The sequence below is a fragment of the Erythrolamprus reginae genome, chromosome Z, assembly GCF_031021105.1.
Source record: "Erythrolamprus reginae isolate rEryReg1 chromosome Z, rEryReg1.hap1, whole genome shotgun sequence".
Classification (NCBI taxonomy): domain Eukaryota; kingdom Metazoa; phylum Chordata; class Lepidosauria; order Squamata; family Dipsadidae; genus Erythrolamprus; species Erythrolamprus reginae.
In genome coordinates, this window is record NC_091963.1 from 26,751,778 (window position 1) to 26,778,150 (window position 26,373).

Below are 26,373 nucleotides of genomic sequence, written 5' to 3' on the forward strand. Positions count from 1 at the left end.
AAGTGCAGGGTTTTTTGTTGGGGGGGGGGAGGAGTGTTAAATGTACTTGAATATAGCTTTAACGATCTGACCCATGACTATTTAGCAAGTAGGATGCTTGGCTGCATAGCTAGAGGTATAACAAGCAGGAAGAGGGAGATTATGATCCCGCTATATAGAATGCTGGTGAGACCACATTTGGAATACTGTGTTCAGTTCTGGAGACCTCACCTACAAAAAGATATTGACAAAATTGAACGGGTCCAAAGACGGGCTACAAGAATGATGGAAGGTCTTAAGCATAAAACGTGTCAGGAAAGACTTAATGAACTCAATCTGTATAGTCTGGAGGACAGAAGGGAAAGGGGGGACATGATCGAAACATTTAAATATATTAAAGGGTTAAATAAGGTCCAGGAGGGAAGTGTTTTTAATAGGAAAGTGAACACAAGAACAAGGGGACACAATCTGAAGTTAGTTGGGGGAAAGATCAAAAGCAACATGAGAAAATATTATTTTACTGAAAGAGTAGTAGATCCTTGGAACAAACTTCCAGCAGACGTGGTAGATAAATCCACAGTAACTGAATTTAAACATGCCTGGGATAAACATATATCCATCCTAAGATAAAATACAGAAAATAGTATAAGGGCAGACTAGATGGACCATGAGGTCTTTTTCTGCCGCCAGACTTCTATGTTTCTATGTTTCTATTTAGCTATGCATGTAACCCAGCCAGTTTCTGTTCCAGAATTGGAGCAGGAAAGAAGTAATTAACAAGATAGGAGGGAGGAAAAAACCCTTTAAAATGCTGTCATTTGGGGAATTGCAGATGTCTCTGCTGCATTGATGAAGGTAATATTATTTTTCATTTCGATGCTGTACTAACCTTTAAATTTGAATAATGCTTTCCAAGTGCAAGCAATATCTTCCAAAGCCAACAATGGCTTGCCACAGATTCTGTAACGTTTGCAAAGAAAAAGGTAATCTTTCCTCTGCTTATTTTCTATCTTTATAAATATCTATGTTTTAGAAAGGTCATTCATAACTGAGATGAAGGTTAAGATGTCAAAATTAATTTCGGAGCTTTAGAGAAATGACATAGAACATAAAAAGAGAAACGTGGCATCAGTTTCTGGGTGAAAGTGAAATAGGGAAGAGATGTTTTTGATGTCCATTGAAGCAGTCTACATATTTCACAGAAACCTGACCTCAGCAGGGAACTGTAGTCAATCCCAGATCCCAAAAACAATTCCCATCCAGTTCAGTAAAGCCAATAACTAGGTAACCTGAATGGAGAATTTCAAAGCAACTTTATTTGCACTGCATTTTATTTTACAGTTTTGGGATGCAGTTTTTTTTAGGAAACCCCAGAGTTCAGAGTAGGCAGTCAAACAGAAATCATGGAAGATGGCAATGAGAAGCTATGGTGCTTCCACATTGCTATCAGTGATTTGCAAAAATCTAGATGCATATTAGATGTCATCAGTAATTTGGGAAATTTGTTTTGCTGGTGTCATGTCCTTGGCTAACAGCAGGGGGAGACATTTTGGCGGGATTGTTCTAGTGATCTCATTGGTTAATTAGGGGAGCATAAATATCCTGTCAATGATGCTAGTTACCTCAGTTCAGTAGTTAAATAAACTTGTGTTGTATCTGCTGTGGCTGTCCGGTGTCTTCACTACAGCTACCATATAGTAGTTGTTTTGCAGCTGAAATATAATATGTCTGTTAATGATATGAAATGGACATATGGTTGGATACCAGCAGTTTGACTCAGGGGTGGCTTCCTACTGGTTCGGACCAGATCACCCAAACCATTAGCGACCCGCTGGTGATGCAACAATGGCATCATGGATCTGGTCTGCTCAGTATTGTTGTGTGGGTACCGCCATCTCTATTTGTGATTTTTTTCTGTTTTTGATGGCTTCTCCTCTTTCACGGCTGAAAAAGAGCCCTCCTGCACACTGACCTTTATTTCTTTGCCTGAAGCACAGCTGATCAGCTCCTCAGCTGTGTATTGAGAAGATTCCAGCTGCCGAGCATGCCCAGAATCCAAATTGGATGAGGAAATGCATGCGCGCATGCGAACAGAGTGTGTGTGCATACACAAAACATTGTAATGCGAAGCGGTAGTGTGATAAGTAGGAACCAGGGATGCGTATGGGTAGCAGCTGCCAGATTTGTGCGGGATTGCTTTGGTGCCAGTCCTATGGGCACCACCATCTTTTTTCTTCCATTTTTCTTACTTTTTGCTTTGTACACATGTGCAGAAGCAAATTTTAGCAAGGGAACACACATGTGTGCACCCCTTTAAGAGATTTCAGTTCATTTTTTCTTTCTGTGCATGCATGGAAGTAAAAACACGCAGAGACATACATGCATACATACAAGAGAGCTGGTAATAGTAATTCGGGTCTCTGGAGAGGGGTTATTAGACTTGTATGCTGCCCCGGGTCTCCGGAGAGGGGTGGCATACAAGTCTAATTTTAATAATAATAATAATAATAATAATAATAATAATAATAATAATAATAATAATAATAAAAATATTATTATTATTAAAGATAATAATAATTATTAAAGATAATTAAAGATCTAAAAATCGAGCTGCAACAACTCTGGTATAAGCCAGTGAAAGTGGTCCCAGTGGTACTTGGCACGCTGGGCGCAGTGCCAAAGGATCTCAGTGGACATTTGAAAACCATCGGAATTGACCAAATCTCCATCTGTCAATTGCAAAAGGCCGCTTTACTGGGATCGGCAAACATAATTCGCTGCTACATCACGCAGTCTTAGGTGCTTGGGAAGCGCCCGACCTGGTGATGAAATACAAAATCCAGCATAGTGATCTCGTTTGCTGTGCTGTATTGACATAATAATAATAATAATAATAATAATAATAATAATAATAATAATAATAATCCACCCCGGTAGGAACCCAACTTAACTGAAAAATACTTCAGACCCATTGTGTGTAAGGATGCCATGTGATAGAATATAGATTTTAGAGATGAAATCACTGTGAATATAAGTTTTGGAGGCTTTGACATAAGATTCACCCTCTCTGGTTCCCAACAGGTTTTAAGGCTTTCTGTTTCCAGAAAATCATTAAAAAGAAGAAAAAAAGTACATCAAAGACTGGAAATATAGGCTGTATCTTCACAGTGCCTCTTCCTTCATTATACTGTGAAATCTATCCCTTCTTCAAATAAACAGAACAGAAGATTCTGCTTTCCTCTCTCCCACACTGTTGGCCAAAAAATTGCTTAGATGTGTTATTAAGCTGGAAAGTAAGAATAAAATTTGAAATTAGAGACAAGATCCCATTTACCTCTGAACGAAAGCTGCATCCCACTGGCTTATTTTGCTCTTTCTCTAATCAAAGGTAATTATGAGACTTTAAGACTGGGTTGTTCAGAAATGGTGTTAAACTAATACATTACTATCTCTATTCTCAAGGATTTAGTAAAAACGTGAATTAAAAATAAGCGGAATTACTTCCTCCCAAGTTAAAAGTCACTGATGTGTAATTCATTTATTTGAAGGTTGGACTTAAAAAAAGGGTAATGTCTATACTTTTTCCTCCACCTAACTCTGTTACTGCCCATAAACAACAGAGCCCCCTGGATAGATGCTCCTTGTCATCCCTTGACTTTTTGAAATTTCTATGTAGTACAGTGTTCCCTCGATTTTCGCGGGTTCAAACTTCACGAATAGCCTATACCACGGTTTTTCAAAAAATATTAATTCAAAAATACTTTGCTGTTTTTTTTCTATACCATGGTTTTTCCTGCTTAATGATGTCATATGTCATAGCCAAGCTTTTGTCTGCCATTGTTGATTGGCCGAAATCTAGGCCAATCGGTGTTGTTATCGCAAAAAAAATAATTATTGTTAATAAATAATTATGTTTATAAATATCAGGATCACTAAGTATCTTATTTAAATGGTGAGTACCAGTAATAATGGTGATTAAATGGTTGTTAAGGGAATGGGAAATGGTAATTTAGGGGTTTAAAGTGTTAAGGGAAGGCTGATACTGTCCATAGCAAAAAATGGTGTATTTACCTCTGCATCTCTACTTCGCAGAAATTTGACTTTCACGGGCAGTCTTGGAACGCATCCCCCGCGAAAATCGAGGGAACACTGTACATAAAACTCTAATTGAATGACATACTGAACCTTACAACTTGCTATTAAAAAACTATCATATATGGTTAATGTAGTATGATTGATTAATTCAGTAAATTATGTGACTCAAGAAAACCAACTTGTGGTATTAAGTCAAATTAAGAAGCAAATAGTTGAGCTGGATTAAGTATGAAAGCTAAGTATATTTGGGTCTGGTCTTGGGTAGAAACCTTCAGAGAATGTCAAAACTATAGGATAGACTGGGAAGATGAGAAAGTCATTTATTATTACTGTAATTTTGGCTCTTCACCTAATACTGTTACTGCCTACAAACAAGGATAACAACCGGGGTAGATGTCCTTTGGCAAACCACGTCTGTATAATATGATTAACTATCATTATATGTGATTAGATGGAGTTAAGCGTGTTGCACTTATTCCATTTTATTTTTACTGCTTTATTTTTACTGCTTTTACTGCTACCATAGCTTCCACCAATCTAATGTGACTGTGACTGAAATTCTGTAATTCCCAGAATTTGCATCCAATATAAATATTTTGGCCAGTTTACATTAATCTTAGGATAGAAACAGTTTTGAGAAGAGAGGTCAGTCTTAGAAATATCATTTATCATACAGTCTTTTGACTCTGGCTCTGACATAATATAATACCATGACAAGATGCTTCAGAATATCTTCTTTTTCTGTTTTGAATTTTAAGGGTCACTGGAACTCAAGAAGGAAGAGCTATTTGTCCAATTTAAGAGATAAATTCTACTGTTTCAAACTATATATGAATATCAAATTGGGCTGCCTAAGGCAAAACTCTCATTTCTTTATTCTTCTACCAGACTGGGATTATAGAACTAAGTATTCAGTACTGTGCAATGGATTTGGAGTACATATATCTTTCTCCATCTCCCCAGGGAAATTATTCCACAGTTTATTACTGCTGGGACATTTTTTAAATATATATTCATCTGATCTTTTCTCTTTCCCTTTAAACCTACCACCTACCACCTCTAGTTATAATTGTCAAAGCCAGAGCTTTTATTTAACAAAAACTGGCAGGTTGAATTTTATTTCATTTCATTTTAGAAAGGAACTTTTATGCTATAAAATGTTTATTTGTTATTGCTTCTCTTTCTTTTGAAACAAACATATCTATTTTGCAAATAATCTGCTAAACAAAGCAACAAGCTTTGGGTTGGTATAGTGTGTGTCTCTCTCTCTCTCTGTGTTTGTCCACAGGGCCAGCCAATGAGGTCAATCCCCAACTAAAAATGAAACACATAAATTAAAATCTGAGGGGGGAAAATGCCAGCAGAATTTTTTACTTTGAAGTAGTAAGTATAAAACTATTGTACTACTATTTTTACTGATATAATATTAATAACTATTTGTGGTTTTGTTTTATCACACAGGGACATGAAATAATTTTCAATAGTTGTGATTTTGGGAGATAGTTGAACTGTATTTGGAACCATTTTGGTCAGTAGTTGTTCTCCTAAGCAATTTGACTGGAGGGTTATATTTTCATGGCACCCTTGCTTGTATTTTCAATGATCTTCCAGGTTTATAGAGGAAGAAGTCAATAGTCAGATCATTTCTGCTATTAGCTTGGGTAGATGAAATGAAAAGTGAAGCAGTCATCAGAGCAGTAATGCTCACTATCTGAGTGTTGTTGAACACATCAGTCTTATAAAAACCGTGTTTGCCATCAGGAGGCAATTCCTATCCTTTAGAGATTGGCACTGTGATGTTGCTTGCTTGGGCAAAGGAGGCCTGTATGCCTGTATCTAGGTGAAGACTTGGTGCTTTGGAAATTACAATTCTTTAAGCAACATTTGTCTCAAGGATGAGCTACTTTTGAAGTGATTTTTGATGGTAAGAGAATAAAAGAGAAGGACCACCCTTAATCTGTGGATCAAGAAGCTAGATATATAATTCATCACGTAATTGTTACTACTGGAGTTGGAGAGTATATCAATTGCAATCTCTGAAGCCACTTGCCCAGCCAACACAGCTCAGCCTATGTAAGCTAGAAACTGATCCTATGAAGAAAGATTGAAGAAATTAGGAATGTCATATCTAAGAAGGTCAAGACTATTTTTTACTTTCCAGAGTATAGCATGAAATAATAGCTTTAAGTTACAAGGAAGCAGATTCTAACTGAATCTATTTGAATTTATATGACTGCCTATTTAGACTCTTACTAGTCAAATCTCTCACCAGTTGAACCAATTAGCTAAATAAATGAGGGGTTCCCCTTAATTGGGTATAGGCAGAGACTATCTGTTGGGGATGTTTTGATTGGCTTCCTTTGAATTTTTTTTTAAAAAAGATTCCGTATAAGGCTGTCAAAGGCTGTAAACACATTATGAGTTTATGATGAATATTATATTGAACTAAATGGATTTGCCTTTAAATGCAGTTTCAGTGACATATTACTGTAAGACATCAACTTATATGAGTTACATGGATGTGGATACCTTCTGTTACATAGATTACATGCCTTCTGGGATAATTTGGTGAATATAGTCTTCTTGCCAAAGGAGTTAAAATATAGGTTGTCCATGCTTAATGACTGGCTGCTTATCAACTATTCAATATTAAGACAGTCCTCATATGACCTAGATTCCAACAGCACAGCTTCCTTGCTATCTTATATCATAGGGAACTGCAGTTAGGGAGATTGGCAGCTAGCTAGTTGCAATGTTTGTTGGTCACATAACACAATCAACAATCCACTCCCCCCAGAAATTGGTCTCTTTGTCCAATTTCCAGGAAAAATAACATGTTCATAGGCACTAATTGTGCAAGTTCTCCCACTCAAAATGATGAGAGGCCTGTAATTGACATCATGGGTAGATCTCAACCATGAGAGACAACATGAGAAAACACATCCAGAAAATCCCATTGTCTGATTTTTAACGAATTTATTTCCAAATTATGGTGGAAAATAAGTATTTGGTCACTTACAAATAAGCAAGATTTCTGCCTCTCACACACCTGTAACTTCTTCTTTAAGAGGTTCCTCTGACCTCCACTCTTTACCTGTAGTAATGTCACCTGTTTGAATTTGTTATCAGTATAAAAGACACCTGTCCATAGCCTCAAACTGTCACACTCCAAACTCCACTAGGGTGAAAACCAAAGAGCTGTCAAAGGACACCAGAAACAAAATTGTAGCCCTGCACTAGGCTGGGAAGACTGAATCTGCAATAGGCAAGCAGCTTGATGTGAAGAAATCAACTCTGGGAGCAATAATTAGAAAATGGAAGACATACAAGACCACTGATAATCTCTCTTGATCTGGGACTACACGCAAGATCTCATCCCGTGGGGTCAAAATGATCACAAGAACGGTGAGCGAAAATCCCAGACCCACATGGGGGAACCTAGTAAATGACCTGCAGAGAGCTGGGACCAATGTAACAAAGACTACCATCAGTAACACACTACGCCGTCAGGGACTCAAGATTCTGCATTGCCAGATGTGTCCCCCTGCTTAAGCCAGTACATGTCTGGGCCCGTCTGAAGTTTGTGTCCCCCTGCTTAAGCCAGTACATGTCTGGGCCCGTCTGAAGTTTTCTAGAGAGAATTTGGATGATCCAGAAGAGTATTGGGAGAATGTCATATGGTCAGATGAAACCAAAGTAGAACTGTTTGATAGAAACACAACTCGTCGTATTTGGAGGAGGAAGAATGCTGAGTTGCATCCAAAGAACACCATACCTACTGTGAAGCATGGGGGTTGGCAACATCATGTTTTGGGGCAGTTTCTCTGCAAAGGGACCAGGATGACTGATCTGTGTACATGAAAGAATAAATGGGGCCATGTATTGTGAGATTTTGAGTGTAAACAATCTTCCATCAGCAAGGGCACTGAAGATGAAATGTGGCTGGATCTTTCAGCATGACAATGATCCAAAGCACACCGCCAGGGCAATGAAGGAGTGGCTTTGTAAGAAGCATGTCAAGGTCCTGGAGTGGCCTAGCCAGTCTTCGGATCTCAACCTTATAAAAAACTTTTGGAGGGAGTTGAAAGTCCAACATTACTGCTCTTGAGGAGATCTGCATGGAGGAATGGGCCAACATACCAGCAACCTTGTGAGGACTTACAGAAAATGTTTGACCTCTGTCATTGCCAACAAAGGATATATAACAAAATATTGAGATGAACTTTTGTTATTGACCAAATACTTATTTTCCACCATAATTTGGAAATAAGTTCGGTAAAAATCAGACAATGTGATTTTCTGGATGTATTTTCTTATGTTGTCTCTCATGGTTGAGGTCTACCTTTTTAAGTGGGAGAACTTGCACAATTGGTGCCTGACTAAATACTCCGCCCCCCCCTGTATATACTGTTTCATAGTGTTCCACAGCATTCTCTGAGCATTTTACGGAGACATCCTATTGCTCCCAACAATCTGGGTCCCAATTTCATCAGCCTCAGAAGGGTAAAAGGCAATTAATCTTGAACCCTGTCAATTCCAGACTGTGTCAACCACTGGAAAAAGAAAAGATCATAAAATGAGGTGGGTTATGTGGGAGCCTTTATGGTCATCATGGCTTACAATGGCAATTCAGGAATACCTTACAATTGTTTGTTGAGGACTAACTGCATTAGTAGAATGAAAAGTTTTAAACAGAACATGATAAACAGAGTTGATCTTCTCCGGGTCGCGTCGACTAAACAATTTCTTCTGGTGGGACCCAGGGGAAGAGCCTTCTCTGTGACGGCTCCGACCCTCTGGAATCAGCTCCCTCCAGAGATTAGAACTGCCCCTACTCTTCTTGCCTTTCATAAACTCCTTAAAACCCACTTCTGTCATCAAGCTTGGGAAAACTGAGACATCTCACCCTGCCTATATAGCTTTTGTGCATGATATGACTGTATGTATGTTTTTTATATTGGGGTTCCTTGCTTTTAGATTTTAAATGTACAATTGTTATTTTAGATTCTAATTATTAGATTTGTCATTATATATTGTTTTTATCACTGTTGTGAGCCGCCCCGAGTCTGTGGAGAGGGGCGGCATACAAATCAAATCAAATCAAATCAAATCAAATCAAATCAAATCAGTAAGTAAGTAAGTAAGTAAGTAAGTAAGTAAGTAAGTAAGTAAGTAAGTAAGTAAATAAATAAATAAATAAATAAATAACATCAAGACAGAAGGGCATGATTACTTTTAATGGTATATTTGTAATTTTGATTAATCAATTTGATTTTATTGTGATTAACTGTTTTTTATATTTTGTAAGCCCCCCTGAGTCTTCAGAGAGGGGTGGTATAGAAATCAAAACAAACAAACAAACAAAGAGTGGCAAAAATATTTGGTAGATATTTAGAAGTCATCACTGGAATGAGGAAGGAACCATTATGGCTACACCATTTGATATAAGAATAGGGAGAAAGCATTATGATTTGCAACATACAGCATCAGTGGCACCTTACACAGTGGTACCTCATGATGCGAACCCCTCGTCTTACGAACAACCCAAGATACAAACCTGGGGTTCAGAAGTTTTTTGCCTCTTCTTACGAACTTTTTTGTTCTTATGAACCTGCCGCCGCCGCCGCAAAGCCCCGCCGCCCAGCTGTTGCTTTTTGAAACAGCCGGGGGGCTTCTCAGCATCCTCCTGAACCCGAATGCCAAACCCGAACTTCCGTGTTCGGTGTTTGGGAGGCCGCCGAGAAGCCCCCCGGCTGTTTTAAAAGATGACAGCCCGGCAGCGGGGCTTCTTGGCGGTCTCCTGAACCCTGAACCCGGAAGTTTGGCAAAAGTTCGGGTTCGGGAGGCCACTGAGAAGCCCCGCCACCTGGCTGTCACCTTTTAAAACAGCTGGGGGGCTTCTCAGCGTCCTCCTGAACCCGAGCGCCAAACCCAAACTTCCAGGTTCAGAGTTCAGGAGGCCGTCGAGAAGCCCCCCGGCTGTTTTAAAAGACGACAGCCGGGCGGCAGGGCTTCTCGACGGCCTCCCGAAGCCCAAACCCGGATGTTCGGCAAAAGTTCGGGGTTCAGGAGGCCGCCGAGAAGCCCCGCTGCCCGGCTGTCACCTTTTGAAACAGCCAGGGGGCTTCTCGGCGGCCTCCCGAATGCCGAACCTGGAAGTTTGGGTTTGGCGTTCGGCGTTTGGGAGGCTGCCGAGAAGCCCCCCGGCTGTTTCAAAAGGTGACAGCCGGGCGGCGGTGTTTTTTTGCGGGGGGTTTTTTTGTTGCATGGATTAATTGATTTTACATTGTTTCCTATGGGAAACAATGTTTCGTCTTACGAACTTTTAATCTTACGAACCACCCCCGGGAAGCAATTAGGTTCGTAAGACGAGGTAATACTATATTCTGTTGGATGGCCTCATTTTCTCTCTGCTGCCTGTCAAGGATATCAAAAGATGCAACTAAAACAATAAAACTTAAATACTCAGTACAATGGCAGGAATTACATATTCTATTGACTAAAGGGAACCAAAAACTATTTGAGTGCTTTTCATATTATTCTGCTTGAACTTTGATTCTATGAGTCTCTCTCTCTGTCTCTGACATTTGAAACCTTCAACGTATATTCAGTCTGAAATATGTTTCTTCAACTTGACTGATTGGGGAAAAAATAAAACAGGTCGGTTCTGCATGTTAATGTCCTCTCTGCTTAAAAAGGAAGGAAAATACTTACACCAGACCTGTATATATACCGGTAGTTGAAAGTAATTGTGGATCTAAAGCATGGCCTTTACATGAGATTGATTCATAAGATAGTTACTATCCATTCTCATTAGGTCAGTCATACATTAAAAGAATTGCAATAATAAATATATTTATCCTATCCTAAATATTGAAAGTGCATTTTATACAACTTTCATAATGGTTCAGGAAAAAGAATAACCTTGAATCAACAAATGTCATTTATATGATCTTTTAGTAAGAGAACATTTGTAGGTCTATTTAAAAGCTTAGCTCCTGGAAATACTGACAACGCTTGATATCTCAGTTGTCACTCCAACTGTTGGAAAACTTCCTTCCTAAACTAAAATGCAGGATTGATCTTTCAGTCAAACTCTCATATTTAAGGCATACTCTGAAGTAGGACTTGCTGTGCTAAATAGGGCTTACACTAAAGAAATTACATTTAGAACATAGCTTTATCAACAACAGAATTAAAGTGTTTTTTACTTAGTTTTTCCTCATATCTGCTGCTTTGTTTCTCAGATAAATTCATTCTCTTCCCTTTTTTGTCTTCCCACACTGTCACTGTTTAAGGCCCTTTCAAAGTGATGATAAACTATTATTTGCCAGAATGAATAAACCACCTACAGCTCTTGGTCGAATATATGCTCTTTATTCCCTTTCATACTTCAATGCAGCCAAATGGAAGAAACTCAAAAGTTTTCACTTTTGTTTGTTATAAATCCAATTTGTGGGAGAGGAACACCAAAGATCCCTTTTTATGCCTTGCTAAATGAGGCCAGTTTCATAACACCAGATGATGAGAATGAAATGATTTCAAGGAAACTAGATTTAAAACTGGGTGTATATGAGCTCTTAATCAGGAAGAGTGAAAAAATGGTATGAAGGATCTAGATTCCTTCCTTAACGAAGGATATTCTTAGAAATATACAGGCCTAAGTCCATATATGACCATATCCTATTTTTCTGATTTTCCCTTGTTTTAGTCATAACAAATAAGTATTGTAGGAATCATCTGGAAACATGACACATCAGGTCATTAAAAATATCAGCTTCAGTTTCTCTCTTTGTAGCAAACTCTTTTCCCCTTTTTATTAAATTACCTATTTTTTCCTCAAATACTTCCAAAATGTAAAGTTGCTGATGAATCTCAATATTTCTATTATCTGTATAATAATAGAAATGATATTCTGTTATTAGCTACCTCTTGTTCTGTCTGGGTCCCCCCAGAAGCCAACACCAACCAAAAAGAGTATCCAGACACACTGGTAAAAAGCAAAGGCAGTTTATATACTGGAAAGCAAACACAGGTAACAAAAACTGTTCTTACAGACAGGAACAGGATGAAGTTTCACAGAGGTTTCACGAAGGCCAGGCAATAAAACAGGATTCTTGCTGGCAAAAACAACACTGGAGATAATAAAACCCACGCCTCCACCAAGTCTTTCAGCCTTCTAGGCCACAAGCCAAGATCAGAGACGCCAAGAATCAAAGCAAGGTCACAGGACTCCCAGTTGATAACTCTCCACAAGACTCTAAGGGCAGGCCTGCCTTTTCAATCCTGCTGAGGAGAACCACACCCAAACCCAGCTGTTGCCAATTCAGGGATGGAAATATCTTTCTAATTGGCCCCTTCTTTGAGCTGCACGTCTCTGCCTCATGTCTATTATAGCCTGTGCGTCTTCATCCAATGAATCCAGGCTACTAGCTGGGGAGAGGCCCCCCCCCCGGGGGTCTCAGGCTGCTCTCCCTCCTCCGCCTCCTGATGTTCCTATCCCCCGTCTGCCTGGTCCTCCCCCTCCTGGTCACTGTCCTCCTCCTCTGGGCATGGATCCGGCAGAGCTCCAGCCGGTCCCTGAGGAGCCTCAGGCTGAATCACAACACCTCTAGATGGCTAAGTTTCAATTAGTGAAATCTGCCTCCTGCCTGCTGGTTTATTTAATAAGTGTAGAGATTTAGAACCTGGTATAAGTTTGCCTGGCCTGGGGAATAGCTTTACTCATGCGTCAGGCTACTGACTACACCTAGAGAGAGAAAAAAGAAAAACTTTCAAAATGGGATATATTAATAATATTTCCCTTTATCCATCCTTTAGCCTTTAGATAATTGTTGACCAATTGCTGTGAATCGAGGCAAAGTATCTGAAATATGACAAATGAGCTCTGACAGCCTGTCCTGCAGGGTTAGAGGTACAAATGACCCAGCTGGTCACACTTCACTTAGGAAAAATCTATTCCTTACTACCAGTTTTAATAGCCGTGGCTGTCCACAGCAAGAATTAAAAGCTTATTTTCAAACAGTTCCTAAATCTTCCACATTTCTGTGAGTACAGAATATAAATACTTAAAATAGTATTGAAATAAATAACTGTCATTTCCTCTGGAAATGTCCATTGTGAATTTATACATTTTTCTCTGTAATGGGAAAAATAAAAATCATAATATAAAAGAAGAGATAGTACTTTATACATTTAGGAAAAAAAAAACATGTTACAGGGGAAAACCATGAAGTATCTCAGGAATCAGTAACCACATTACCACTAATTATTACTAATTGAAAACACTAAATGAAATAAGCTGCATTAGAGCAACCTAAGAGATTATTTGAAAAATCAAACTTTGGTCTGACCATTGTATCAAATGGATGACCACTCAAAGTGAAATTGGGAAAAATGGATTCCATGTAGTGAACTGATTTCCAACATAATAACAATTATATAAATAATGCAAATATTTAAAAAGGAAGGGAGAAAATCAGTTTAGTCTAATAGTTAAGGTTCTGGGTTAAAAAGCCTGAGATTATGATTTCTAGTCCTATTTTAGCCACAAAAGATTAATTGACCTTGGGATGAAGATGCTCTTTCAGCCCAACTCACCTCATAGAGTGGTTGTTGGGGGGGGGGAGAAGGGCGGTGCGCTGGATTTGTTTGCCACTTTTAGTTATTTGCAAAAATTGTAAAGCCAGAATACAAACAGTACAAAATTAAGATGGGAATCATTTCACACAGAAAGCTTAATAAATGGCACAAGACATTGCCCTTACATGATTTTATCTAAACAGCTACTCATGGAACAGGTTGTTCATAATAGCTATAACTATAGGGGTATTTGTCATTCTGATATCAAGGAGTTAAATTGGGAGCTGAGAGAATGCGTGGCCGGTGAGCCTCCTTTTCGCCCCGACGACGACGAGCAAGCGAACACCTACCCGCCCACCCTATCTTCCAGTGTGCCACTGTGGGTCGCCCGTAGGGGGCCGAATAGGAATTTTTGGTGGTCTCGGTATTTTCTGAGACCATTTTTTCACCTATTCCACACTGTGGTGATGGATGGATGGATGGTTAGGGGGTGCTTCGCTCCCCAATTAGTCTAATTGGTTTACCTTTGGTCATTTGGGTTGGCAGGTTAGGGGCGGAAAATTGGGTGGTGTTTAGCAACTGCGTGTTCTCCATTGGGCATCTTTGGGGATGATTGACAGGTTCTCTCCAAAGGCTCATGGTGCCTTTAGTTCGATCTGAGCAATTGGGGGGAACCTGCCTTTGGGTCCCGCCCATTTCTATCCCCTTGTAGGGGTTAGACGGCGAGACCTCCCACATTCAGGTGCATGGATGGGATCCAGGTGAGGGCGGGGCCCTTCACTTGGATCAGCATGGAGCTACGCCCATAAGTTGCCCCGGAAGTTTTTCTCATGTCATTTTCTGCCCCGGAAGTAATTGTTTGACCCTGCAGGTCCTTGTTAGGTTTTTAATTAAATTTATGCTAATTTAAAGAATAAATTATGCAAATTTAATTAATAAAAATGACCCAGTTTAAATCCAGCTCTCTGTGTCCGTGTCGTTACTCCGCCTCTGCTGCAATATGAGTTGATCTGAAGCACTGTGGGACTTCTGAAGCAATGTTTCTTAATCTTAGCAATTTGGGGACATGCTTCAACTCCCAGAGTTTTCCAGACAACATCCCCCCAAAATTGTTCCAGAGTGAGATTCTTACTCCTTTACCCCAATGTTGACCCTGCAAAAAACCTGAAGTATTGGGAAGAAACAACATTTGGAGTTGCCTGCTTCAACCTTTAAAACTCACCCACTTAATAGAAGAACTATTTTGTTCATACCTTTCAAATAATATCTAATTGTTTTTGTGGCAATCAGGCCTCCGACTCTGTAAAATTGTACGCCATTCGTCTTCCAAAAATACAGTAAAGCAAGGCTGAAGGAAAGCAATTTAACCAATATCACAAGCAAAGCAATCAGTCCTTTTAGAGTGTTTCAAAATCAGAGTGTTCTAGCAAACCTCAAAGCTTTGCTTTATTTTCCTTTATTTTTAAACCCTTTCACTGCATTCAGAAGGAAGTAATAAATTTACTCCTGCTGTTAAAGTGGTTCAATTTGTATGGCTGTTTGGGGGTGGAGGATGTTATTGGATAGAGCTAAGATGGCTTAGTAGTCAGAGGCTGATTCCTGGAGTTACCTGGTTTGGTTCAGTCAAGCTAATTTTTGAAATTTTCATATGGTAAGACGTAGGGGGCATTGGCCTTAGGATACCATAGAAAGATAGAAGACTGACGGCAGAAAAAGACCTCCTGGTCCATCTAGTCTGCCCTTATACTATTTTCTGTATTTTATCTTAGGATGGATATATGTTTATCCCAGGCATGTTTAAATTCAGTTACTGTGGATTTAACTACCACGTCTGCTGGAAGTTTGTTCCAAGGATCTACTACTCTTTCAGTAAAATAATATTTTCTCATGTTGCTTTTGATCTTTCCCCCAACTAACTTCAGATTGTGTCCCCTTGTTCTTGTGTTCACTTTCCTATTAAAAACACTTCCCTCCTGGACCTTATTTAACCCTTTAATATATTTAAATGTTTCGATCATGTCCCCCCTTTTCCTTCTGTCCTCCAGACTATACAGATTGAGTTCATTAAGTCTTTCCTGATACGTTTTATGCTTAAGAGCTTCCACCATTCTTGTAGCCCGTCTTTGGACCCGTTCAATTTTGTCAATATCTTTTTGTACGTGAGGTCTCCAGAACTGAACACAGTATTCCAAATGTGGTCTCACCAGCATTCTATATAGCGGGATCATAATCTCCCTCTTCCTGCTTGTTATACCTCTAGCTATGCAGCCAAGCATCCTACTTGCTTTCCCTACCGCCTGACTGCACTGTTCACCCATTTTGAGACTGTCAGAAATCATTACCCCTAAATCCTTTTCTTTTGAAGTATTTGCTAACACAGAACTGCCAATACAATACTCAGATTGAGGATTCCTTTTCCCCAATTGCATTACTTTACATTTGGAAACATTAAACTGCAGTTTCCATTGCTTTGACCATTTATCTAGTAAAGCTAAATCATTTACCATATTACAGACCCCTCCAGGAATATCAACCCTATTGCACACTTTAGAGTCATCGGCAAATAGGCAAACTTTCCCTACCAAACCTTCCCCTATGTCACTCACAAACATATTAAAAAGAATAGGACCCAGAACAGACCCTTGTGGCACACCGCTTGTAACCTGACTCTGCTCAGAATACTCACCATTAACAATAACTCTCTGATGTCTATGCTTCAGCCAGCTGCAAATCCATTGAACTATCCAGGGATTAAGTCCAATCTTCACTAATTTATCTATCAGCTCTTTATGTGGAACCATATCAAAGGCTTTGCTGAAGTCCAGGTAGGCAATATCCACGGCACCACCTTCATCCAACACCTTTGTGACATAGTCAAAGAAATCAATGAGATTAGTCTGACATGATTTGCCTTCAGTAAAGCCATGCTGATTTGGGTCCAATAAGTTATTGTTTTTTAGGTGCTGATTTATCCTCTTTTTGAGTAGAGTCTCCATCATTTTAACTACAACTACAAGAACAGTAAGAGAGTGTGTTTCAATAACCAGTGAGACCAATAACCAATAACCAGTGGTCTTTATTCCTCGACTGTGTAGCTCTAGAATAGAATAGAATAGAATAGAATAAATAGAATAACAGAGTTGGAAGGGACCTTGGACATCTTCTAGCCTAACTCCCTGCTTAGGGAGGAAACCCAGGGGTGGGCTACTGCCTGGACAGGGTGGAACTCAGTGGTGTAGCAAAAATGGAACTCCACCCAGAGCACCCAATTTGAACTGAAAGATGTTAAAGAAAATGCAGGGTGCCCTGCATAAGCTACGCCCACACTATTGTAGTAAAAATTTTGGTAGCCCTTCACTGAGGAAACCCTACACCACTTCAGACAAATGATTACCCAACATCTTAAAAAACGTCCAGTGTTAGAGCATTTACAACTTCTGGAGGCAAGTTATTCCACAGATTAATTGTTCTGTCAAGAAATTTCTCTTTAGTTCTAAGTTGCTTCTCTTCTTGCTTCTTATCCTACCCTCAGGTATTTTGGAGAATAGCTTGACTCCAGGGGTGGGTGGCTACCAGTTCACCCTGGATTGGGAGAACCGGTAGTGGCAGTGGTGGGGAGCCTCCACCCATTTACCTGGACATCATCAGACAGTACGCACATAAAGGGCTCCCTGGCTCCCATTCGTAAATGGGTAGCAAAGGTAAAACAAACCCACTACTGCTTGACTCCCTCTTGTTTGTGGTGGTCCCTGAGATATTGGAGCACTGCTATTATGTCTCCCCTATTCCTTCATTTAATTAAACTAGATATATCCAGTTCTTGTAACTGGGTACATATCTATAATGCCAAGTTGCTGTTATAATACCAGATTATTTTGTGTTGTTTTTGTTTTTTTGTGAAAACCACAAAAATATATGTAGTGTCCTAGTTTATATCCAGAGCACATCTAATAATACAAATCCTAGTAATTGAAATATGAATTATATTTTAAAAATTCTTTATCTTTGGAAAATGACCCCATGCAGTTATTTACTGAGAATATTTATCTGCTATTTAAATATGAGCCACATGCAAAAAAAAGAGACCAAAGTGTTTGATGATCCATGTGACTATTGATTTAGAAGGTGCAAAAAGCTTTGAAATGTACACATTTATTTTACAATGATTTCTTTTATACTAGATTATAGAAAGAAAAATGCAGTAAAATAGGATTTATGTTAATGCCAGAGTTCCAAAGTACTTCTTGAGGTTAACACGAATGCATTAGAATGCAAATGAATAAATACAAAATATATTATGCATATATTAACTGCATACGTACACAGCTAATTAATAAAATTAGATAAAAAAGAGATATTTCTATTTCTTTGTATTCAAGTCTGTTCATAAGAAAGTTTCACTTATTCTGCTGATGTAGTTCTATGATTATGGTTTTAAATGGGTAGCTATAACAAATTTGAATAATTGTTATTTTTTTCTTTTCATTTTATCTATTTGAAGAAATTTTATTTTTCCTATTACTATGTATGTTTCCTTTCATCCATACTGTTGTTTTGATATTTAGGGTAATGTATAACTTACATCACGGGGGTCAAACTCACTGTGTCATGTTGCCATCATGTGGCATATGCAATGTTTTCGCTCTTCATGAAGCTGGGGTGGGCATGGTCTGTGAGTAGCACATTTGGCCCGTGGGCTACCAGTTTGACACCCCTGACTTCAATGGTTCTATTTTGCATGTTAATCAATATGATTATAATAATCAAGATGACAATTGTTTCTTTGCATAAATATATAAATGTTCCCATTATATCAACTTTCCTTACAGGATGTATGTGAGGATATATATATGGTTTTGTAATTTAAATTGAGTCTGTCACCTCTATAACTGTCTGGTTTGGTTCTGCAACCTAACAAAACCGACACAGACTTCAGAGGAGAATCAGAACTGCAGAAAAAACAATTGCTTCCAACCTGCCTTCTATTGAGGGTCTGTATACTGCAAGAGTCAAAAAGAGGGCTGTGAAAATATTTACTGACCCCTCACATCCTGGACACAAATTGTTTTAACTCCTACCCTCAAAATGTCGTTACAGAGAACTGCTCACCAAGACAACTAAACACAAGAAAGGTTTTTTCCCAAACGCCATCACTCTACTAAACAAATATTTCCCTAGAAGTCTGCACTTCTATTTACAGTGATCCCTCGATCTTCGCAATCTCGATCTTCGCGAAACGCTATATCGCAATTTTTCAAAAAATATTAATTAAAAATATTTTCCCACCCGATGACGTCGCTCTCTTCCTTTCTCATCTTTCTTTCTCTCTCTCTTTCTCTATCTTGCTTCTTCCTCTCTCACACTCTCTTCCTCCCTCTCTCATCTCTTTCTTTCCTTCTCTCTCTTTCTCTATCTCTCCTCCTCTTGCTCTCGAGTGGCGCGTGGGCAGCGGGGAAGACCCAGGGAAGGTTCCTTCGGCCGCCCAGCAGCTGATCTGCTCGGCAGCGCCACAGCAGTGAGGAGCCGAAGATCCGGGTTTCCCCTTTGCGTGGGCGGCGGGGAAACCCTGATCTTCGGCTCCTCGCTGCTGCGGCGCTGCCGAGCAGATCAGCTGCTGGGCGGCCGAAGGAACCTTCCCTGGGTCTTCCCTGCCGCCCACGCAAAGGGGAAACCCCGATCTTCGGCTCCTCGCTGCTGCGGCGCTGCCGAGCAGATCAGTTGCTGGGCGGCCGAAGGAACCTTCCCTGCGTCTTCCCCGCCGCCCACGCAAAGGGGAAACCCCGATCTTCGGCTCCTCGCTGCTGCGGCGCTGCCGAGCAGATCAGCTGCTGGGCGGCGGAAGGAACCTTCCCTGGGTCTTCCCAGGTGCGGAAGTAAAAACACCATCTCCGCATGCGCAGCCATGGGAAAAAAGGGCGCGCATGCGCATATGGTGTTTTTACTTCCGCACCACTATATCGCGAAAAATCGATTATTGCGAGGGGTCTTGGAACGGAACCCTCGCGATAATCGAGGGATCACTGTATACTAGTTTTTTCTCATCATTCCTATCACCTATTTCCTCCCACTTAGGACTGTATGACTGTAACTTTTTGCTTGTATCCTAAGATTTTTATTAATATTGATTGTTTCTTCATTGCTTATTTGACCTCTATGACAATCATTAAGTGTTGTACGTCATGATTCTTGACAAATGTTTATTTTCTTTTATGCACACTGAGAGCATATTCACCAAGACAAATTCCTTGTGTGTCCAATGACACTTGGCCAATAAAGAATTCTATTCTATTCTATTCTATTCCTTTAAGAGACACAATTCAAGGCAGAAATGACATAGATTAGCTATAGATCAATTTCAAACAGAACTTTGTTTAAAGTCTTTCTATCAAGAGTCTCTTTTTTTAAAAAATTATTGATTCCACTCTTAAAATTACTTTTTCTGTGAAGTTTTAAGACCGTTGACTTGGGACCTAAATATTTTATATCCCGCACTCCAGAAAGATGGTTAATAGGTCTTAGTTTCATTTGTAGAATATTTCAAGTGAGAAACAATACTATATTTCGAATCCATCTTCTCTTTCTATGCATTCATACTCTCTTCATAGTACAGTGGTACCTCGAGATACGAGTTTAATTCGTTCCGGACCTGGGCTCTTAAGTCGAGCAGCTCTTATCTCGAACGACTTTTCCCCATAGGAATTAATGTAAATAATTTTAATTGGTTCCAGCCCTCAAAAAACTCACAAAGTTAGTCTAAATTATGCAGAAAGACATGTTTTTAATGAAGAAATGTACATGTACATATAAATGAATAATGAAGTTTCTTTCACTTAACTTGTAAACTTTATTAAACTTTTAAATTTACATATGTTCAACTTCTCTGCCACCCAATCCTGTAGGACAGAGGTCCCCAACCCTTTTTGCACCAGGGACCGGCTTTAAGCGATCAAGAGAGGAATGGGTGAATGAATGGACGGAGGGTGGGAAGGAAGGAAGGAAAGAGGGAAGGGACAGGAACAGAGGAAGGAAGCAAGGAAACTTATGAAAGGGGAGAGTAAGAGAGGAATGAGTGAAGGGAGGGAGGGAGGGAAGAAGGTGGGAAGGAGAAAGAAAAGAAGAAATAGAGGAAGGGAAGGTAAAAGAGAGAAAGAAAAAGAGCAAGAAAGAAAGCTGCAAGCACCCCCCCCAAGCCCCCCAGGCCGGCTGCAACCTTTTAAAACACGCGCGCCGCTTCGCAGCTGTCTCCTGAAGCCGAACGCGGAAGTTAGCGTTTGGCTTCAGGAGACAGCTCCTTGGCACTTGTATCTCGAATTTGGGCTTGTAAGTAGAACAAAAATATCTCTCCCCTCCCAGCTCTTATCTCGAGTTGCTCTTAAGTAGAGCAGCTCTTATGTCGGGGTTCCACTGTACTTGGTTTATAGTTCCCTGATAATTCTTGCTGCCCTATTTTTTCACTGTCACTTTGTTTGGCTCTTTTTTATGCATTTGTAAGAAACAAGTCATGTTTCCCAGGCATTTATGCATTTGTTTTTTTTAATTTTTAAGTAGAGAAAGTTTGATTTTTCATAGATAATGGATCCCCTAAATGTTTATGAGCCAAATGTTTTTTTATTTTTTTTCACCAGAACAATACACTTCCTTCCTTCTATATCTACAATACAATCTAATGTACCTTCTATATCTAATGTAAAATCCATACAAAATTTAGCTTTGTAATGCTTTAGCACAGTGATTTTCAACCTTTTTTTAGCCATGGCCAATTTTTTACATTTACAAAATCCTGGGGCACACCACCAACCAAAATGACACAAAATGACACTCTAACACAGTACGTATTATACATATAGTTAATAATATAATTTCTAAATGTATTTATACTCATTTAATGTGAAACCTGGGCTTGTTTCAATGAACACAAAAGGGATATCCTGGCAGGAATGGTAGAAAGACATACACAAAGCTCTTCCTCAACAGTTCTCAGTCTCGCTCTGTTTTTAATTTTTATCGCCGCATTTTTATCGCAATGCAAATGCGTGGCAGTCCAGGAACTTCCTGGGTGTGGATGAGAGGCGGCCTGCTATTGGTTCATCGCTAGTGGTCGTGATGAATCCTAGAAGGTGATTGGTCAGTGAGCGTTCCCTGTGTCTGTGAGGAGAATATTTATGTTCAGATGGAGGCAGCTGGCGGCGGTCTGGATAAATGGCCTCCGCGGGCCGTATCTGGCACACGGGCTGTAGTTTGGGGACCCATGTTTAATTTCTCCATGGCACATCGGACCATGTCTCATGGCACACTAGTGTGCCGCGGCACACTGGTTGAAATACACTGCTTTAGCAAATAACATACAGGTAGTTCTCGAGTCACAACCACAATTGAGCCCAAAATTTACATTGCTAAGTGAAAAATTTGTTAAGTGACTTTGCCCCATTTTACGACTTTTTTTTACCACAGTTGTTAAATAAATCATGGCTTTTGTTAAGTTAGCAATATGGTTGTTAAGTGAATCTGGCTTCCCAATTGACTCTGCTTGTCAGAGTGTTGCAAAATGGGATCATATGACCCTGGGATACTTCAGCTGTCATAAATACGAACCAGTTGAAAGGCATCTGAATTTTGATCATGCGACTATGGAAATAACGCAACAATCATGTGAAAAATGGCCATAAGTCTCTTTTTAAGTGCCATGGTAATTTTGAATGGTCATTAAATGAACTGTTGTAAGTGGAGGATTACCTGTATTTGATAACTCATATTAAGTGCATCTTGCATTGTTGTAACCTTCATCTATCCAGATGATTTAGACCATGGCCATTGAAGTCAATTGTACTCTGGCACCTACCTGCAGAATTATTCTTTCTCTTCCATTCCTGAACTATGAAAGGAAATAAGAAAGAAACATCCAGGATATTTCTTTGGATTTTTACAAGAGAAACATAGAAACATAGAAGACTGATGGCAGAAAAAGACCTCATGGTCCATCTAGTCTGCCCTTATACTATTTCCTGTATTTTATCTTACAATGGATATATGTTTATCCCAGGCATGTTTAAATTCAGTTACTGTGGATTTACCAACCACGTCTGCTGGAAGTTTGTTCCAAGGATCTACTACTCTTTCAGTAAAATAATATTTTCTCATGTTGCTTTTGATCTTTCCCCCAACTAACTTCAGATTGTGTCCCCTTGTTCTTGTGTTCACTTTCCTATTAAAAACACTTCCCTCCTGGACCTTATTTAACCTTTTAACATATTTAAATGTTTAGATCATGTCCCCCCTTTTCCTTCTGTCCTCCAGACTATACATATTGAGTTCATGAAGTCTTTCCTGATACGTTTTATGCTTAAGACCTTCCACCATTCTTGTAGCCCGTCTTTGGACCCGTTCAATTTTGTCAATATCTTTTTGTAGGTGAGGTCTCCAAAACTGAACACTGCGGAGAGGGGCGGCATACAAATCTAAATAATAAATAATAAAATAAAGTATTCCAAATGTGGTCTCACCAGTGCTCTATATAAGGGGATCACAATCTCCCTCTTCCTGCTTGTTATACCTCTAGCTATGCAGCCAAGCATCCTACTTGCTTTCCCTACCGCCCGTCCACACTGCTCACCCATTCTGAGACTGTCAGAAATCACTACCCTTAAATCCTCCTCTTCTGAAGTTTTTGCTAACACAGAACTGCCAATGCAATACTCAGATTGAGGATTCCTTTTCCCCAAGTGCATTATTTTACATTTGGAAGCATTAAACTGCAGTTTCCATTGCTTTGACCATTTATCTAGTAAAGCTAAATCATTTACCATATTACATATTACCATATCCAGGAATATCAACCCTATTGCATACTTTAGAGTCATCGGCAAATAGGCAAACCTTCCCTACCAAACCTTCCCCTATGTCACTCACAAACATATTAAAATCCATTCCAATTAGTTGTTTCTGTTCTTGGAATACATGCATCTCTGCCTGGATTATCAAGAAGGGGAATTTAAAATGTTAATTTTGGACCTTTTGCAGTAAGCAAGCTCTGCATCACTTCAGGGATATCATATACTGTATCCTATTCAGCTGTGTGCCCTTTTCTGTTCAACCTTTTACTTGTCTGAAGGTTCAGTACTGGTATTCTCTTCCAAAGCCTAAAAGGGTGTCTTTGAACTTCAGCACTGCAGAGAATCTTCTTAATCTTGTTTCTGGTTATCAATCTTGTCCCCATCAGGTTTCCTTTTTAAAAAATGACTACATTTCCTTCCTGGGTAGTCTCCTTTAACATTTCCTATAGATCCTCCTTCATTTATCTTTGCTTTCTGTTATGAGTGTAAGTTTGGTTACTTACTGTTTTAATTCTCCTATTTTTTTCTTCAAGCAATATAATTTAGATTATCTTCAAGCAAAATATAATGGCACTACACATCAGAATTACCCAACTCATTCTTTTTACTTTTATTTTTGTCTTTCTTTGAAATATTTTCAAAAGAGAGAAACTTTTATTTAGTTTTGCTGTCAATATTTTTAAGGACACACATGTACAACTATATGAAACTTTTTCATAAATAAAAATAAGCAAATACAATTTATAAAGTTGAAATGCAATGTTTAATTGTTCTGAATTATTGTGGGTTTTAATGGCCTGGCTTGGCTGCTATGGTGCAGTCGTGAGTCAGCAGAAGGAGAGAGAAGGGAGAGAAGCCCAGATATGGTCTTTGAGTGCAGCTGTGCTGTCACAACGATTTATGAACTGATCTGATTGCTAGCCAGGATTGTTATGGGGCAGATGGAAACAGGATTCCCCTTGGTCATGCCCCATTTACAGCATAGGTGTTGGGGAATAAAGGCCTGGAGGGGAGCCCACTATTTTTATTGTTGAGGAATGTACTCTTGGTCTGACCTGCAAAGAAAAGAAAGAGAAATATACATCACCCCTTTCAGCAATTATTGCAAATGACTGAAAAGATTGTGTTAGACATTTTGACTGGAGAGAAACCTCATATTAAGTGTGTGGGAGAGTTTACTCATGCAGTTGTGATTTTCTAGCCCTGGGAAGGGAGACGGGAATGAGAAAGTCAGTACAAGGCTTCCATTGGCAGAAAAGAAGTGAAATCCCAGATAGAAGAATGCCCAAGACTGAAGCCAGATGGGAAAGGTGAGAGATGGCTGAAAAAATGGACAGAGGGAGGTGTATCACACAAAGAGCTTTTGAGGAACCCATGGTCACACTTTGTTACTGAAAGCTTACTGGTTTAGCAAAATTCAGTATTGATTTAATATGCCATATAATTTTAGGTGTGTATGGACACATCGCTGAAAGGCTATCAAACATTTTACCTTTATTCTGTTTTCGTGACTTTATATACAAGTCATCAAGTCACTTTGCTATCATTAGTTTGGCTATAGAATGCTTGAAAAGCAATTCCAATCTTTGTTTATGAAGTCATTAGATTGTTGTTAAGTCCAAAGGCTGATAATAAATTACTCTAAATATTATTTTCTAAACCACCAAGCAGGGTTTATGCCTCCCCACTTGAGTTCTACTGTTGAAATTGAAGTTTAGCTGTTGAAATTAAAATGAAACATCAATGCTTATCATACAAGATTAGGAAGTTTCTTATTACTGATGAAGCTTACCAGGAAACTCTGAAGATACATAGCTGATAAATAGTCATACACACATACCAACTTTCTTGAGAGTGTGTGAATTGGCCAAGAACTATTTAAACAGACACTTAATACTATTAACATATGGAGTTGTCATTCTATCATAATTTTGAGTTACAGAGAACTTCCTAGCCTATTCCAGGAGATAAAATGGAAAAAGAGATGCCTGGTGTGCCTGAAGGAACCTGAAAAATTAATTTGATAGAGAACAGGTAAGAGCTTTACATAAGGATTTCATAAGGATTACCTGATGGTGATAAGGGCAATAATTGTTCCATTCAATTGTGTTTGTGTGTGTATGCAATGCCACTATGAATACATTTTAGGCACCTGGTGGAGAAAGTTGTTTGGATCCACTTTGAGTTGGATTCTGGCTGTGCAAATCCTTTGGAGTTGACTGAAGAATAATTTAGCATAATTCCGAGGAAGAGTTTAACTTGTTGGTCCCAAGGGAATGGCAGTGTCCTCAGTGATGGAAGTACAAATACCTGAATATTAGTTTAATGTCCCTTGTGATTGGCCTTTCGCATAGTTAGATGAATACAATGTTCATGGACGATGGGATAGCCCAGCTTATAAAGAGGTGGTTGTTTGTCCTTTGTTCAAGAAGGTCATGCCTGGATTTAAAAGTGTTACAATTTTCACTGAATTTCCAACTTTCTTTTTTAGAAGTTGAGAAGTTGGTTGCTTTAAAATGCCTGAAAAAACAGATTATCTGGATCCCTTTTTAGGTGCTAGACTGTATTACAGCATCAATAAGATATTGTAGATTGCTTTTGGCAAAACCATCCATCCATGCTAGCTCTCCTTGATATCTCCAATGTTTTTCTGGATTGGTTCACAAATTAAGAAGGAGAGCCAGTGTGTTCCAGTGATTCTCCTTCTACCTTTGGGGCCAACTTTGGTTGGCGTTTGAATGGAAAACGTTCTGGTCTTAGACCCCACCTTATGGGGTTCTTCAGTGTTCTATATACTTTCTCTTTGAGTTTAACATCTATTGTATGTGAAACTACTGAATAAGATACTTTGTTGACATGGAGTCAATATTGTTGTATATGGGCCCTC